This window comes from Oryx dammah, unplaced genomic scaffold (genome assembly GCF_014754425.2).
Source record: "Oryx dammah isolate SB20612 unplaced genomic scaffold, SCBI_Odam_1.1 HiC_scaffold_11072, whole genome shotgun sequence".
Classification (NCBI taxonomy): Eukaryota; Metazoa; Chordata; class Mammalia; order Artiodactyla; family Bovidae; genus Oryx; species Oryx dammah.
Window position 1 is genome coordinate 288,387 of NW_024080466.1, and position 16,866 is coordinate 305,252.

At 42.7% G+C, this 16,866-nt stretch overlaps 1 protein-coding gene across 1 annotated transcript in view; it reads left to right on the forward strand.

Moving 5' to 3' along the window:
• Positions 1-16,866, forward strand: part of LOC120860411 (CD109 antigen) — a 143,526-nt gene that overhangs the window by 39,651 nt on the left and 87,009 nt on the right. The window lies entirely within an intron of this gene.

Below are 16,866 nucleotides of genomic sequence, written 5' to 3' on the forward strand. Positions count from 1 at the left end.
TTCGGGGAAGCAGCCCAACAGCCCAACCCACGCTTTGGTCTCTGGTTTTTTATCTTTCCTTGACTCCTGCACAGCGTTCAAAGACTCTGTTGCTTATTATTAAATTCTTTTCCTTTTAGCTGTGAATAATGATTATAGAGTAAATATATTTATTATTTAAACAAAATTTTTTCAAGACAATGACCATTCTTGGTATAAATCTCTGGGAGGAGAAAATACCTATTTTCTGGAGAGTGTTTTGAAATTCCATTTTTGTCTCTAGAAAAAATATGGCATAATCTTAGTATTACTACTGAAGGACAGTGTATTAAAAATACAGGATTTCCCAGAGCTTTGATTTGTAGTGATGTGGAGATTATCAGAGTGGCAGTATTGTAAAGCAAGTCTTGACGATTATTATTTTTAAACCCTCTTAAAATTAGTAAGATTTAGTTAGCTGATTTTGCTGCCTGGTATTTATGTGCATGCCTAATTTGCATAGCTGCACTGGATGAGAGTAGGTCTTGGCTGCACTGGGGACTGCACTGCTCCCGAGAACAATCCCCGTCCTGCCCAGCTGTCCCACACTTTGCTCCCTTCCCCCTCTCCTGGCCTTTTCCATCAGGTTTTCCTTAATTGCCTGGAGCACCAGGCTCTCCCCTCAGAGGTGCTCCTCCCAGGTGTAATACCCCTCCCTGGTGACATATACATGTATTCATTCTCCCCCAGATTCCCCTCCCAGCCAGGCTGCCATGTAACATTGACCAGAGTTCGCTGACCTGTACAGTAGGACCTTGTGCGTCCTCCCTTTTAAATATAGCGGCGTGCATATGTCTATCCCAAACTCCCTAACTCTCCTGGGAAGATAATTTGTTCTGAAAGTTAGGAAATGCTTGTCCTTGAATTTTTTGTAGTATTTTTCTAACTGCTTTATCTTTTGACTGGTATCCTTAGTTCTCTCAACTAGTTGCAAAATTTTTTATTTGCTCCTTATTTGTGTGTGTGTGTGTGTGTGTGTAGTAAATATATATAACAGGAGATTTACTGTCTTAAGTGTTTTTAAGGGTACAGTTCAGTGGTGTTAAATACATTCACAGTGTTGTGTAACTGTCACCACCATCCGTCTCCAGAAGTTTATTCATCTTGCAAAACTGAAACTCAGTACGTATTAACCAGTAACTGCCCATTTCCCCCCTCTCAGCCCCAGGTTCCCACCGTTCCTCTTCCTGTCTCTATGATTTTGACTCCTCTAAGTACCTCTTATAAGTGGACTCTTGCAGTATTTGTCTTTTTGTGACTTTAACTCACTTAATGTCTTCAAAGTTCATCCGTGTTAAAGTGTGTGTCAGAATTTCCTTTTTAATAATGAATAACCTTCTGTTGTATGTATATTCCAGATTTAGATGCCAATTTTCTGACATCTGTGATTGTAAATTGTTATTCCAGGTTACTAGAAGGCAGTTTTAGACCTCTTCTTCTTCTTTTTTTAATACATTTGAGAGACCAGGAGATGCCTCCTCTGCTTTAAAAAGAAAAATTTATTGATTTGGCTATGCCAGGTCTTTGCTGTGGCATGTGGAGTCTAGTTCCCTGACCTGGGGTTGAACCCAGCCCCCTGCATTGGGCGCATGGAGTCTCAGCCACTGGACCATCAGGGAAGTCCCCCATAGGGCAGTATTAGAGGTTCTTGAGGCTGGTGTTGGTGTCTGAACACCAGGCTTTTAGGAGGTAGGAGGGATCTTGCCAAACGGCCTTCTCCCTGTACTCAGCGTAGAGTTCCTGTACTGGCCCAGAGTTCCAGGTATCGGTGACAGTCCTCTGAGGACCCGGAGGAAGGGCAGAGTCTCGGAGAGAGCCCTGCTACTGGATGTTGTAGCTCTGTGCCCTCTTTCCTCAGGGGAAGGGGGAGACAACCTGTCTTTCCTCCCAGAGAGGTTGGTGTGGTTCCCGCTGCTGAAACTTAGCAGTGGTTCCCAAGTGCTCGCGTGCCTAAGCATCTGCTGACGGCAGCTCTTGTTCAGGTTGTACAACCCAGGCCCCACCTCTAGATCGCTAGTCAGTACTGCTGGCAGGGACCTAGGGATCTGCATTTTAGACATGGGTTCAATCCCTCAGTCGGGAAGATCCCCTGGAGGAGGGCACGGCAGTCCACTCCAGTATTCTTGCCTGGGAAATCCCATGGACAGAGGAGCCTGTTGGGCTACAGTCCATGGGGTTGCAAAGAGTCAGACACGACTGAGTGGCTAAGCAGCAGCAGCATTAGCACTCTAGGAAATCCTGTCTGTTTTCAGGGCTGTGGTTTGAGAAGTGCTGCTCCACACCCGCAGCTCTGCCTCTTCAGTTTCTGTCTTCCAACGGGAGGCAGTATCAGGTCGTGGGGAAGGCCAGCCCCTGACTTGTTCTTTGAGCGCCCTGGTGGTGAGACTGGGCTGCTTACCTCCCCCTGCAGGAGAGTAGTTCTGCACAGCTCTCTGGCAGCCTAGACTTCCTAACGCAGATCTGAGGGGCACACTCGGTTTCAACAGCCTCCCTGGAGATTTGGAGGCACAGCTGGCACTGGAACCCCTGAGCCACATGACCTCGTAATCTCTTTGGTCTGTAGCTGGCTGCAGTTTCTCAGCCCTTGTTTTGATCTTCAGCCAGCGCTGGGCTAGCGGATAAGAAGCAGAAGGCAGAAGGCACGGTAGCCCCGAGGCCTGGGATCACTGTTTTTTGAGCCCTGTGTGCTAGTCTGTGGGTGTAAAGTCGTTGTGTAATTCAAAAGCAGCCTGCACGGAATCGTTCCTTTGTTGGTAGCAATGATATCTCCTTTCTCCTGAGCTGGTTGCTCTGGAAGGTCAGGTAACGGGGCACCGCCTGGCTTCTTACAGCCTTTCAGGTTCTCCTTCTCTTTCTACCTCTGCTTATCTTTCTACTCAGCTGTTCCCTGGTGAGTTTGCCACTGCTCTCAAGATGTTTTTGGAGCCATTGTCATTTGTGAGAAAGCTCATCTTTGTTTGACACTTGTTGAACTCGAAACACTCTACAGGTAACATCTGGTGATCCCCTCTGGATTGTGGGTGTGGCTTCCAAAATCCTTTTGCCAGCTCTGCTTGAAAGAAGGCTGCTTTTGGTGGGGAGAAGATCTTAAGTTCTTGCTTGCATGTGCAGTGAAAAAAGGAAGGGGGAGTCAGTTTTAGAATTTTGATATTTTAGAGTATCAACTGGCAAAGGCAAGCACTTCATTCTCCATTCTTCCCTGGGTGCTTTTATACAACATTTATACTGCAGCACTTACTCATGTAGTTTTTTTTTTTTCCTCTCTCTCTTTTTTTTTCTTGTGGTAGGGTGTTGATAACATAAAATCTGCTGTTTTAGCCATTTTAAGTGTATAGTTCAGTAGCATCAAGCATCAAGTACATTCACATTGTTGTAAAAATATCACCATCACTTTCCAGAATTTGTTTCATCTTTCCAAACTTTGATCAGTGTAGTTTTACAAAATATGACTGCTTTATTTAATAGACTGTGAGTCACAGTTTAGTAACTGTGAGCTCCTTGAAGACTCAAGTTCTTTTCTTTAATTGAAGTATAGTTGATTTACAATATTATGTTAATTTCATATGTATAAAGCATAGTGATTTGTCTGTTTTCAGATTATATTCCATTACAGGTTATTACAAGATATTGGGTAAAATTTCCTGTGTTATAAATCCTTGCAGCTTCTCTGTTTTATGTATAGTATTGATAGTTTGTATCTCTTAATCCCATATTCCTAATTTATCTCTTACCCTATCCCTCTCTCCTTTGGTAATAATACATTTGTTTTCTGTTTATGAATGTGTTTCTGTTTTGTATATAGATTAATTTGTATTATTATTGATTCCACATGCAGTATATCATAGTATTTATCTTTCTCTGACCTATTTAACTAATGGTAAAATTCCCTGCATTTGTTCATGTTATTGGAAATGGTAGTAATTCATTCTTTTTTTATGGCCAAGTAATATTCCATATATGTATATATACACACAGGTCAAAGCGTCTGCCTGCAATGAGGGAGACCCGGGTTCGATCCATGGGTTGGGAAGATCCCCTGGAGAAGGAAATGGCAACCCACTCCAGTACTCTTGCCTGGAGAATCCCATGGAGGGAGGAGCCTGGTAGGCTACAGTCACAAAGAGTCGGACACAACTGAGAGACAAACTACTACTATACGCATATATCTATCTCATATCTTTCTAACCAATCATCTGTTAATGGGCACTTGGGTTGCTTCCATTAGACAGGATTTCCATATGATTAATTTTCACTTTTATTCTGTCCTGTTGTAGTAGCTCATTTTTGCTTGTAGGATGACAGAATGGATGAATGAATGGAGTGATTGACCAGTTTCTCCTAGACTGTTGCTACTGGTCATTATCCTTTGTGAAGTTCTTTGACTTATAGTCCCACTCTTTTACATGAGACTACAACTTAGTAGAGATATGTTCATGTATGTTCATTTTGAGGGTATGTACATAGTTGCTGTATTTGATGCACCAAAGATGCTTACTCCTTGGAAGGAAAGTTATGACCAACCTAGACAGCGTATTAAAAAGCAGAGACATTACTTTGCCAAGGTCCGTCTAGTCAAGGCTATGGTTTTTCCTGTGGTCATGTATGGATGTGAGAGTTGGACTGTGAAGAAAGCTGAGCACCAAAGAATTGATGCTTTTGAACTGTGGTGTTGGAGAAGACTCTTGAGAGTCCCTTGGACTGCAAGGAGATCCAACCAGTCCATTCTGAAGGAGATCAGCCCTGGGATTTCTTTGGAAGGAATGATGCTAAGGCTGAAACTCCAGTACTTTGGCCACCTCATGCGAAGAGTTGACTCATTGGAAAAGACTCTGACGCTGGGAGGGATTGGGCGCAGGAGGAGAAGGGGACGACAGAGGATGAGATGGCTGGATGGCATCACTGACTTGATGGACGTGAGTCTGAGTGAACTCCAGGTGTTGGTGATGGACAGGGAGGTCTGGCAGGCTGCGATTCATGGGGTCGCAAAGAGTCGGACACGACTGAGCGACTGAACTGAACTGAACAGACCAGTAGGAAACAGGCCTTTTAGATTAATATTCTGCACTTTCTGATTTGAAGATTAAAAAAGATTTCAGTCGAGAGCTGAATGTCCCGGTCTCTTGTGAAATTCAAGATGCACACACACAAGTTCTGTGCTGTTTTATTCCTGTGACTTTATTGGGTCGTTTGATCTGCTATTGTCAGTCCTCGGGGGTGCGCATTTTATTACATTCTGGCTCCAGGCTGTTGATATGAGGAGTTCCTTGTTTTGTTCTTTCTTTAGAGGCTACTCCCGGGATGCCCTTCCTCTCACATGGTCTCTTACCGACCACCCTCTTCAGTCAGAGAACTTTGGGATCAGACTTTAGCATCTCCTTATCCTCAATGTAATGGGGTCTGAGAAGCCCGTCAGCACATCTCACAGGGCTTTAGTGCTGGAGAGGATCTTAGCGAGCCTCTTACTTAGATCCATCTCCTCTTTTGATGGAAGAAGAATCTAAGTGACTTGTTTGAATTCAGGTGGTATTATGATAGGGTCAGGACTGGAAGCGAGGTTTCCTGATACTTTCAGCTCTATAACAGTGAACTGTTTAATATGTGCAGCAATTGCTGTTTTGAGATGGTTGCCTTTTTGTTTGAATGCAGATGCCAACGGGAATGGCTGGGACTTCCCTGGTGTTCCACTGTGGCTAAGACTCCGTGCTCCTGATATAGGGGACCTGGATTTGATTCCTGGTCAGGGAACTAGATCCCATGTTCTGCAGCTAAGACCTGGAGAAGCCAAATAGATAAATAAAAAATAAATATTTAAAAAACCAGGGCTGGCTGGATGCAGTGGTGGGGTGGATGCTCACCTGTCTCACATGATTTTCGAGTCACACGTGTCACTTCCTCAGAAGTTGGGTTGTTTCCAAAAGATCTCAGATTCCGACCACGGCAGGCAGGGCTGTGTGCTTTGGATTGAGGGTTTGGGTCCAGGAGACTCATGTTACAGCATATAGGTTGCCTGGTAGGGACTATGTAATATCCATTAGTGTATTTATTGAGGATTAGCTTGCTGTCTCCTAGCAGACTGTATAAACTTGATGTTATAAGCCATAAGATTAATTTTTTTTAAGTTCTGTAACGTTAATTTCTTTTTTTTTTAGACTTGCATCTCTTTTTTAAAAAATGGAAATAGAGCTGATTTACAATGCTGTGTTAATGTCAGGTGTTAGCACGGTGATTCAGTTTACACACCTATATCTATTCTTTTTCAGATTCGTTTTTATTATAGGTTATTACAAAATATTGAATATAGTTCCCTGTGCTGTGCAGTAGGTCCTTGTTGCTTGTCTGTCATATATATAGTAGTGTATATCTGTTAATTCTGAACTCCTAATTTTTCCACCGCCTCCTTCCCCTTTGGTAGCCGTAAGTTTGCTTTCTACGTCTGTGAATCTATTAGAAGATTAATTAATTAACTAATTAGGCTGCATTGGTTCTTCATTGTTGCTCACAAGATCTTCATTGCTTCCTGTGGGATCTTTCGTTGCTGTGGATGGTGTTTGCAAAAAACTTTATTGCAGGGCTCTAAGCCACTCCAGCTGGGTCTGTGAATTGGGGCGTTTCTTAAGGAAAAGAACAAAGAGGCTGAGATTAATGGTCATCTTGTGACATTTCTTTATTTGCAGTTTTGAGGGTCAAGATGTCTCTGGTTTACAGTTCTCTGGCCCCGTGATCCGTGGCTCAGACATCTGTGAACTCATTTTGCCCCAGAGAAATAGCCTGAGTTTGTGTGTTAATGACGATGTCCACAACAGCAGTTTTAGTACAGCAATGATGTTTGTTATCAGCAACCACCATGATTTTAGTCATCTGACTCTGGTTGATTAGCCTTCAGCTAGCACAGGCTTGAGGTCCGAGGGGACAAAAAAGGGTATAAGTTTTGGATGGAGGGATTAGTCATAAGCTCAGTAAGGGAGCTCACTTCTTGCAGGACTGGGTTTCACACCCACAAGGCTCCTGCCTGCCCCACGGGGCCTGCTGCCAGCTTTGCAGCCTCTCCCCTAGCTCTCTTCCTCGGTCCACCCCCATCCACCCCACTGGCCCCCTCTCAGCCCTGCAGTCACTCCACCTCCATCCAGTTGACACGTGGAATTTTAAGGTGTGAAGAGGCTTGCATGTTCTCTGATCAAAATCCTCTACTTTATAGCTGAGGGAACTGGAATTTATAATTAGAATGACTTGGCCACAGTCTCATGACTCCTCAGTCTAGAGTTTTTTTGCATTCATTCTTTTTTAAAAAGGCTTATTTGTTTATTGACTATGCTGGGTCTTCATTGCTGCCCACGGGCTCTCTCTAATTGCAGAGGGAGGGGGCTTCTCTCTAGCTGCAGTGGGTGGGTGTCTCATTGCCTGGCTTCTCCTGTGGCAGGGCACAGGCTCTAGGGTGTGTGGGCTCAGTAGCTGTGGTGCACGGGCTTCGTTGCTCTTTGGCATGTGGGATCTTCCAGGATCAGGGATTGAACCTGTGTTCTCTGGGTTGGCAGGCGGATTCTTAACCACTAGACCACCAGGGAAGCTTGAGCTCTTTGCAATCTTAAATGCAGCTTTCCTTGACTGTAAACTTCCCTGACCCGGTCTGAAAGTAGGAACTGTGTCTTATCATGTTTAGATGTTTACTGACTTGTGTTTTTCACACCTAATATATACAACAGGAAATTTCTCTATTTTTAGCTTTATTCAGATGCCTACTAATATTCCTAATGATGATGATGTTGCTAAGTTGCTTCAGTTGTGTCCGACTCTTTGCAACCCCATGGACTGTAGCCCGCCAGGGTCCTCTGTCCATGGAATTCTCCAGGCAAGAATACTGGAGTGGGTGACCATGCCCTCCTCCAGGGGATCATCCTGACCCAGAGATCAAACCCATGTCTCTTATGTCTCCTGCATTGGTAGGCACATTCTTTACCGCTGGAGCCACCTGGGAAGACCTTAGCCTTAATTACCTACAGAACAGTAGTCATGTAAAATCTTTTCTTTCCCCCTCTTTGATTTTTACCATATAATTAGCAAAGAACTTAAAAAGCTAGTAAATCACAAAAGCATCAAGAGATGTATATTGTCTTTCTTAGAGAAATGACAGATGTGCATACTGCCTGAAATGGGGGGAAATCCCACCACTTTTCTGGTTATTCTTTGGTGATAAAAGGTCCTGTCATTTTTGGTTACATGTATGCATACATAATTCTGTGTTCAGTAATTAATATATCCAACCCTCTTTTCTCACCTTGGGGTCTTGTCTGCTCTGGCCTCCTGTTTCTCATTCATGAGGATACATTGCGCTCCTGCAGGTTTAAATAGGTGGAGGGAAGAGAGGTGAGGGATAAAAAACTCATACGTGTAAGGGTGAGACATATGAATTTGCTAACGTTCATTCTGTGTGCGTGTGCTGCTTAGTCACTTTAGTCCTGTCTGACTCTTTGTGACCCCATGGACTGTAGCCCACCAGGCTCTTCTGTCCATGGGATTCTCCAGGCAAGAATACTGGAGTGGGTTGCCATGCCCTCCTCCAGGGGATCTTCCTGACCCAAGGATCGAACCTGAGTCTCTTAGATCTCCTGCACTGGCAGGTGGGTTCTTCATCACTAGCGTCACCTGGGCAGCCCAATATTTATTCTATAAAAAGTTTAATATGGTTTAAAGTACTAATGTCGTCAGCTGGTATCAGAGCTTTCTGGGCTTGGCAGGCATTTAAAACGAACACCTTTTCTTCCTAGAGCTCTTTTGTGGGTTCTTTGGAGCATTACCCCCCTACCATTGCTGGGAGGTCTCTCATCCAAACTGTCTTCCGTGCTTTTGACTATCTCCTCCAGCTGGCTCTGTCCTAACAGCTACATCTTCAGCTCCTGGCTGTCTGCGGTACGCCTCTGGCTGTATCTCCTGGGGTTGCCTTTAGGCCTCTGGAGGCTGGTGTTGATCAGGATAGAAGCAGCCTCATGCTGCTCTCCTTTTTTTGCACATTCAGTTCAGTTCAGTTGCTCAGTTGTGTCCGACTCTTTGTGACCCCATGGACTGCCTCATGCCAGGCCTCCCTGTCTATCAACAACTCCCGGAGCTTGCTCAAATTCATGTCCATTGAGTTGGTGATGCCATCCAACCATCTCATCCTCTGTCGTCCCCTTCTCCTCCCACCTTCAATCGTTCCCAGCATCAGGGTCTTTTCAAACGAGTCAGTTCAGTTGAGGGGAAAAGCTCCTGTTTTCTTTGCTCCCTGAAACTCAGCACAGCACCCTTTTCCAGCTCAGCCTTCTGTGCAGCCGGTCAACGCAGTATTTTTCTTTCTAGGATTTTTGGGCATGTCAAGTGTCTGACCGCTGTGGCTTGAGGTTGCTCCCAGGGGCAGGCATCCAGCTCTCTGGATTGTCCAACTGAAGCCCTTTTCCTTAGGCTCGAAGTGAGGGGCAAGCAATTCCCACCTGATCCCTGGGGGTAGGGTGTGTGAGACTCCTAGCACATCAGAAACTTTCTCTTAAAATTCCTTTTGAGTTGATTTTCTTTTGGTGAAGAGCTGCAAAACCAGGTTTTGGAGCCCTCCTTTGCAAGTCCTGACTGCTAGTCTTGCACATTCCTGGGCTTGGGAATGTAGCTATATTTGGCGTCTGCCATCTTGGGGGGCAGAGCCAAAACTGAGTCTGAAATAGTTCCATTTTAGCAACCTGTTATGTGTGGATGTAAAAGCTTTTAGTGCCTTTTTAATCTTAAAATAAAAATTAAATCCAGACACTGGAGATCAATGCTAAAGCAGATTTTTGCAAAGTTAACATGTTCGTAAATGAACATAAATGTGCAACCAAAAAAAGTCCATCCAATCCTTTAATTCTGTTTCTGGCATTTCTTTTTATTCCAGCAGTGAGTTGAAAGAAGCTGACCCACAGTTTTTAAAAATATACATCTTTAAGCAGTCAGGTAGTGTGCCATATTTTTTGAGGTTTGTTAAAAAATAAAAGCCCTCTTATAGCAGTTGGATGGCTTCATGGTTAGAGAAGGGAAATCAGTAACTGGAATAGCAGGTCTTAGTAATTCATGTGTCTCCAATTTGCTCTGTAGTCATAGCAGATTTTTTAGGAAGGTAGTAAAAATAGTCTGTTTTCTGTCTTTCCCCTTTTGTTTGATTGATTTCCATAATATACACCATCACCATGAACTATTGATGTAGGGATAAAGGGATAAAGAATTCCAGAGATTACCCAAGAGTACCTCCGGGTTCTTCTTTTCCATTCTGCTTTAGAAATTGTTTAGAAATCAAACTGAGATGGGCTCACATGTAATACAGATGAACATGTGTGCTGAAGAGCGGGTTTCCTAAGGGAGTGCTTTTTCCCTGGAAACAGTGACCGTATTAAGGAAAGCAGAGCTCCGAAGACCTCAATGAGTTCTATTTTTTTTCTTATTTTTCCTGGAAAGGTGTCTGCTTAGAAGATATGCTGCCCAAGTATTTAAGTCTTCAGATCAGCTTCTCTCTCTGGTTGCTGGTAGAGTGAATGAGCACAAGCTGTTTCACGAACTAGAATAAATATTAAAAACTTATTTTGAAGCAGATTGTTGCTTTGAAGGGATTCTCAGGTGGTGCTAATGGTAAAGAACCCACCTGCCAATGCTGGAGACACGAGAGATGCGAGTTCGATCCCTGGGTTGGGAACATCCCCTGGAAGAGGGCACGGCAGTCTACTCCAGTATTGTTGCCTGAAGAATCCCATGGACAAGAAAGCCTGGTGGGCTACAGTCCATGGGTCGCAAATAGTCGGACACAACTGCTTTGAAAGTGAAGGAGAGTTAAGTAAATGGAACTTTACCTCCTACAAAAGGTCTAGGATTGTTTTTTGCTTCATGTTTTTAGTTTGATTTAGTCAAACTTAGTTGAGTTCAGCTAGAAATAACAGAACAAAATGGAAATAAATTTTAGTTTTTAGACCAGGGGTCAGCAGCCCAACACCTGCTTATGTAAATAAAGTTTTGTTGGCACACAGCCAGTCTCATTTGTTTGTGTTGGCTCTGGCTGTTTTGCATTGCACCAGTAGGGTTGAGAAGTTGTAAGAGGGACCATATGGCTTGCAAAGGCTAAAATATTTACTGCTTTGCCTTTTATAGAAAAAGTTTGCAAAAACCTTTTCTGGACTAATGAAAGTGTTCCTGTTGGCATCTTTGTTGTCTGTAGCATAAATGGCTACTGATTCTCGGAATTATTATTCATTTAAAGTATTTCAGTATCTTCTGTATTCTTGATTGTATATTTTATAAAAATATTTTATAAAAAAATACTAAACTTGTGAAAATTGGTATGGCCCAATTGCTAATGACCACATGTTGAGAACGCCAGAACTTATTTCTGCTTTTTAAACCCCTGGAACAGTAAAATAATTTCCTTCTAGATTTGCGTGTCACATCTTATAAACATCCTGGGAAAACCTCATCTGGTACAAAGCACACTATCACCACTCAGTTACTAGATGATTTATTGATTTATTGGAACAATTTAAATGACAGTGGAAATAAGCCTTTTTCTCCCACATTTTCTTCAGTTTTCTGTGATGACTGTTTTGTTCCACTCCCAGACGTTCATATTTCTTCCAAATGCAGTGCAGAGAGTTAAGGTTACTTCATGGGTCTCTTGGCTGATGGCTGTGCCTCCTCAATGTAGTCTGAAGGCTCTGAATTTCTTGCAGGAGATGCTGTGAGATAACTGAGTCTAATTTGATGAGCCCCCCGTAAGAACCAACTTGGGGACAAAAATCAATGTGTTCATTCATTAATATGTACATTCATTCAACAGACCTTGAAAGGATGCTGAATTAAGTGCAGTACCCGCAAAGGCTTCATAAGCCTGTTATTAACACAAAGCCTGTTCCAGGTTATTAACAGAAAGCAGATGGTTATAGTATATTGGGTAAAGTGACTGAGTTATACACAGGATATTTGGGAGAGAAGGGCATCTAATCCAACATGGGGAGAGGCGATCAAGAAAAGCTCCCTGGTGGAGACTAACTCCAGATAAAGGAGCCCAGGACATTAAAAAAAATATTTATTTTATTTTTGGCTACACTGAGTCTTCATTGCTGAGCACGGGCTTTCTCTAGTTTTGGCCAGCAGGGGCGACTCTGTACTTGGGGTGAGTGGGCCTCTTATTACAGCGGCTTCCCTTGTTGGGAAGCATGGGCCCTAGGGCGCATGGGCCTCACTTTTTGTAGCATATGGGCTTAGTTGCCCTGAGGCATATGGAATCTTCCTGGATCAGGGATTGAACCAGTGTCCCCTGCATTATCAGACCAACTTACCTGCCTCCTGAGAAATCTGTATGCAGATCAAGAAGCAACAGTTAGAACTGGACATGGAACAATGGACTGGTTCAAAATTGGCAAAGTAGTATGTCAAGGCTGTATATTGTCACCTTGCTTATTTAACTTATATGCAGAATACATCGTGCGAAATGCCAGGTTGGATGAAGCGTATGCTGGAATCAAGATTGCAGGGAGAAAAATCAATAACCTCAGATATGCAAATGATACCACCCTTAAGGCAGAAAGTGAAGAAGAACTAAAGAGCCTCTTGATGAAGGTGAAAGAGGAGAGTAAAAAACCTGGCTTAAAGCTCAACATTCAAAAAACTAAAATCATGGCATCCGGTCCCATCACTTCATGGCAAATAAATAGGGAAACAATGGAAACAGTGAGAGACTTTACTTTTGGGGACTCCAAAATCACTGCCAATGGTGACTGCAGCCTTGAAATTAAAAGACGCTTGCTTCTTGGAAGAAAAGCTATGACCAACCTAGACAGCATATTAAAAAGCAGAGATATTACTTTGCTGACAAAGATCTGTCTAGTCAAAGCTGTGGTTTTTCCAGTAGTCATGTGTGGATGTGAGATTTAGACTATAAAGAAAGCTGAGCACCAAAGAATTGATGCTTTTGAACTGTGGTGTTGGAGGAGACTCTTGAGAGTTCCTTGGGCTGTAAGATCAAACCAGTCAGTGGTTAAGGAAATCAGTCCTTCATTGGGAGGACTGATGTTGAAGCTGAAACTCCAATACTTTGGCCACCTGATGCGAAGAACTGACTCATTGGAAAAGATTGAAGGTGGGAGGAGAAGGGGACGAGAAAGGATGAGATGGGCGGATGGTATCACCGACTTGATGGACATGAGTTTGAACAAGGCTTGGGAGTTGGTGAAGGATAGGGAAGCCTGGTGTGCTACAGTCTATGGGATCGCAAAGAGTAGGACATGACTGAGTGACAGAACTGAACTGAACCCCTGCATTGGCAGGTGGATTCTTAACCACTCAACCACCAAGGAAACCCAGAAGTCCAGAACATTCTCTAGAACATTCAGGTGGAAGTGTCCAGAAGATGCATTTGAGTCTAAATCTCCAGCTTGAGATAAAGGTTTAGAAATGTTTACTGTAGAGATGGCAGTTAACACCATGGGAGTTGATGAACTAACTTATGGGAAGAGCATGGGGCTCAGGATAGGAAGGACCAACGTTTCAAGATCAGAAAAGAACACTAAGGAAACAAAGAATGATTCAGAAACATGCTCAAGAGTACCAGGAGAACAGAAGATGTAACAACATCTATAGACAGAATGAAGGGGAGGAGACAGTAAACAGAGAGGTGGAAAATCCAGGTATTGTCAGGGATGATTGGTAATGTAGGAGGCAGGAAGGGAGACTTCATTTCAGATGTAATCGAATGTAACCACTTGTGTTAAATAATTGCCTAAGTGTTGGTTTCAAGGCTGTTTAAAGGAGGCCCAAATAAATTAGTTAATTTTCTACATTTGTCAAAGCTAGCGCTTTTATGCAATATAAAACATGTTATTTTGAAAACTTTTTTGTATCAGACACTCTTTTAAGTTGACATGTCAAGGGATAAACTATGAAGGGTAAAAACATGATCCAGCATGGACCTGGCCATGAAGGAACTTGCAGCAAGGGAAACCAGGTACCTAAATATTCAGAACACGGGGCAAAAGGTGGTGAGGAAGGGCTGAAGCACAAGGAGGCAGAGAGATCACTTTTATTTTAGTTTAATTTTTTTTGTTTTGTTTTCAGACTTTGAACTCTTTATTTATTTATTGTATTGGGGTGAAACCATTTACCTCAGGCTGGGACTTGAACCCACATGGCTGGGACTTGAACCCAGCCAAAACCCACGGTGACTGGTTTCAGGACCTAATGAAGCTCAGATTCTTGATGTCCCATCACAGAAAGAATTCAGTGAGAGACAAAGTGATAGGTAAGAAGTGGATTTATTTAGATTCAGAGAGAAGTGCACTCCACGGACAGAGTGTGGGCCATCACAGATGGTGAGTGCTGGCTGTGAAATGTGGGGTGGCTAGTTTTTATAGGATGAGTGATTTCATATGCTAACGAGTGGGAGGATTATTCCAACTAGTTTTGGGAAGGGGTGGAGATTTCCAGGGACTGGGTCACCGCCACTCCTTGGTCTTTTGACAGTGCCTTGGAACTGTCATAGTGCCTCTGGTTGTGTCATTTAGCTTGCTGATTGAGGGTCAAGGTCTAGTCAGAGTCGACTTGTCTGCCATCTTGGACTCATTTGATTTTAACCGGTTTATGTTGTGTCCTTGGGCTGTGTCATTCTTTCAAAAGTTGTGCCTGGCCCTTTTCCTCCTGTTACAGGGGTGTAGCCCGTTTACAATGTGTTGGTAGTTTCACGTGCACAGTGGAGGGATTCAGCCACACACATGCGTGTATCTGTGTGTGTGTTGAGTCGCTTCAGTCATTTCTGCCTGTGTGCTACCCCATGGACTTGCAGCTTCCCAGGCTCCTCTGTCCATGGGATTCTCCAGGCAAGAATCCTGGAGTGGCTTGCCACGTCCTCCTCCAGGGGATCTTCCCGACCCTGGGACTGAGCCCGCGTCTTTTATGCCTAACCTGCATCGGTACGTGGGTTCTTTACCAGTAGCGCCACCTGGGAAGCCCATGAGTTCATTCTCCCCTAAACTCTCCTACCATCCATCCTGGCACATAACATTGAGTCAGGTTCCATGTGCTATACAATAGGTCTTTGTTGGTTACCATTTTGAATATAGCAGTGTGTACATGACATTCCCAAACTCCCTAACTATCCTTTCCCCCGGCAACCATGAGTTTGTTTTCTAAGTCTGTGAGTCTCCTTCTGTTTTGTAAGTAAGTTAGTTTATATCATTTCTTTTTAGATTCCACATATAAGGGGTGTCATACAGTATTAAAGAGATCACTTTTAGATTGGGGATCCAGGGAAGCACGTACTATTTGGTCTAGGTCCTGGCAGGAGATTAGAGGTAGAAGTGTGTGTAAGTAAAGCATAGGGAGCTGAGAGCAGAAGCACAGTGCATGAAAGTCTGGGGTACTGTCTGCCTTGCAGAACTGCTCTGGACTGTGTCTGCTCCCTCCTGAGACGGACCCTCTGATGCTGAGGGCTGTAGTTTACCTTTACAGAGCTTCATGGCGTGTTTTACGTGTGATACTCACTTGGCATTTGCTATATGAACTTAACTTGATCAGCAGACATCATCATTGTTAAATTGCTTGTTCACAGCCTTACCAGTTGTAAAGCAATAAGCAATTTAAAGACTAGAATTCTCACATTATCAGTAAAACAGGTATTACAGGTAGATTACCTTCTTGATTTGATTTTTGAGGATAGCAAATCAGAACTTATAAATGAATCAAAAACATGTGATTTATACCATTCCTATATGTGACATGAAAACGCTTTAAGATAGAAGGGACAAATGTGAGATTCCTAAAGACTGATCAACACAGTTTCTTTGGGATCTACTTTAAATGACAACATGGAAGCCAAGCTTTAGACAATTATTTTGTTGATATGTAACTAGTTACATTTGTCTTATACTTTGAAATGAACTGTATCCTTTAAGGATTAAGAAATAATTGCTGGTGTGTACTTTGTTTATTAAAATTTTATTTTTTATTGAGGTATAGTTGATTTATACTATCATATTAGTTTAGGAGGTGTAGAGTTACTGTAGATTAAACAAATAATGATTTTTAAAAAATGTTATTTATTTGTTTTGATAAATTTAGGGAATCAGAATTGGAATACACATTTCTTTAGTGGAATTTCTTAGCTCTTTTGAAGTGGTTCTGTTTAATGTGTTAACTATGATTAGGAATGGACAGATAGAAACATGAGGAGTTGGGAAAAAAAGATATTTCTAGGCCACACGTTTTCTTTTTTGTTATTATTGTTTACTTTGGGGAAAGCTCTCTCTGTTTAAAGAAAAAGTTTTTTTTTTAAACTTTCACTCTGTGTTGGGGTATAGCTGATTAACAATGTTGTGATAGTTTCAGGTGGACAGAAAAGGGTATCCATTCTCCCCCAAATTTCCCTCCCATCCAGGCTGCCACATAGCATTGAGCAGAGTTCTAAGTGCTGTACAGTAGGTCCTTGTTATCCATTTTAAATATAGCGGTGTGTACATGGCTGTCCTAAACTCCCTAACTACCCCTTCTGCCCATCTCCCGAACCCTGCAACCAGAAGTTCCTCATCTAAGTCTGTGAGTCTGTTTCTGTTTGGTAAATAAGTTCTTTTGTATCATGTCTTTATAGATTCCAAAAATAAGGGATGTTACATGATATTTCTTCTTCTATGACAGGTCACACGTTTTCTTGTTGATCTTGGAAAAAGAAATGATATCTGTTAAAATAGGGTAGAGTATATTGACTTAAGGATTATAGTAGACAATACTTCAAGCAATTAGGAAGATAAAGGGTGTTGGTCCATGATGATTTTGTATCCTTGACTATTTTATATATTTGAATAGTGTGTAATTTTATTTTCT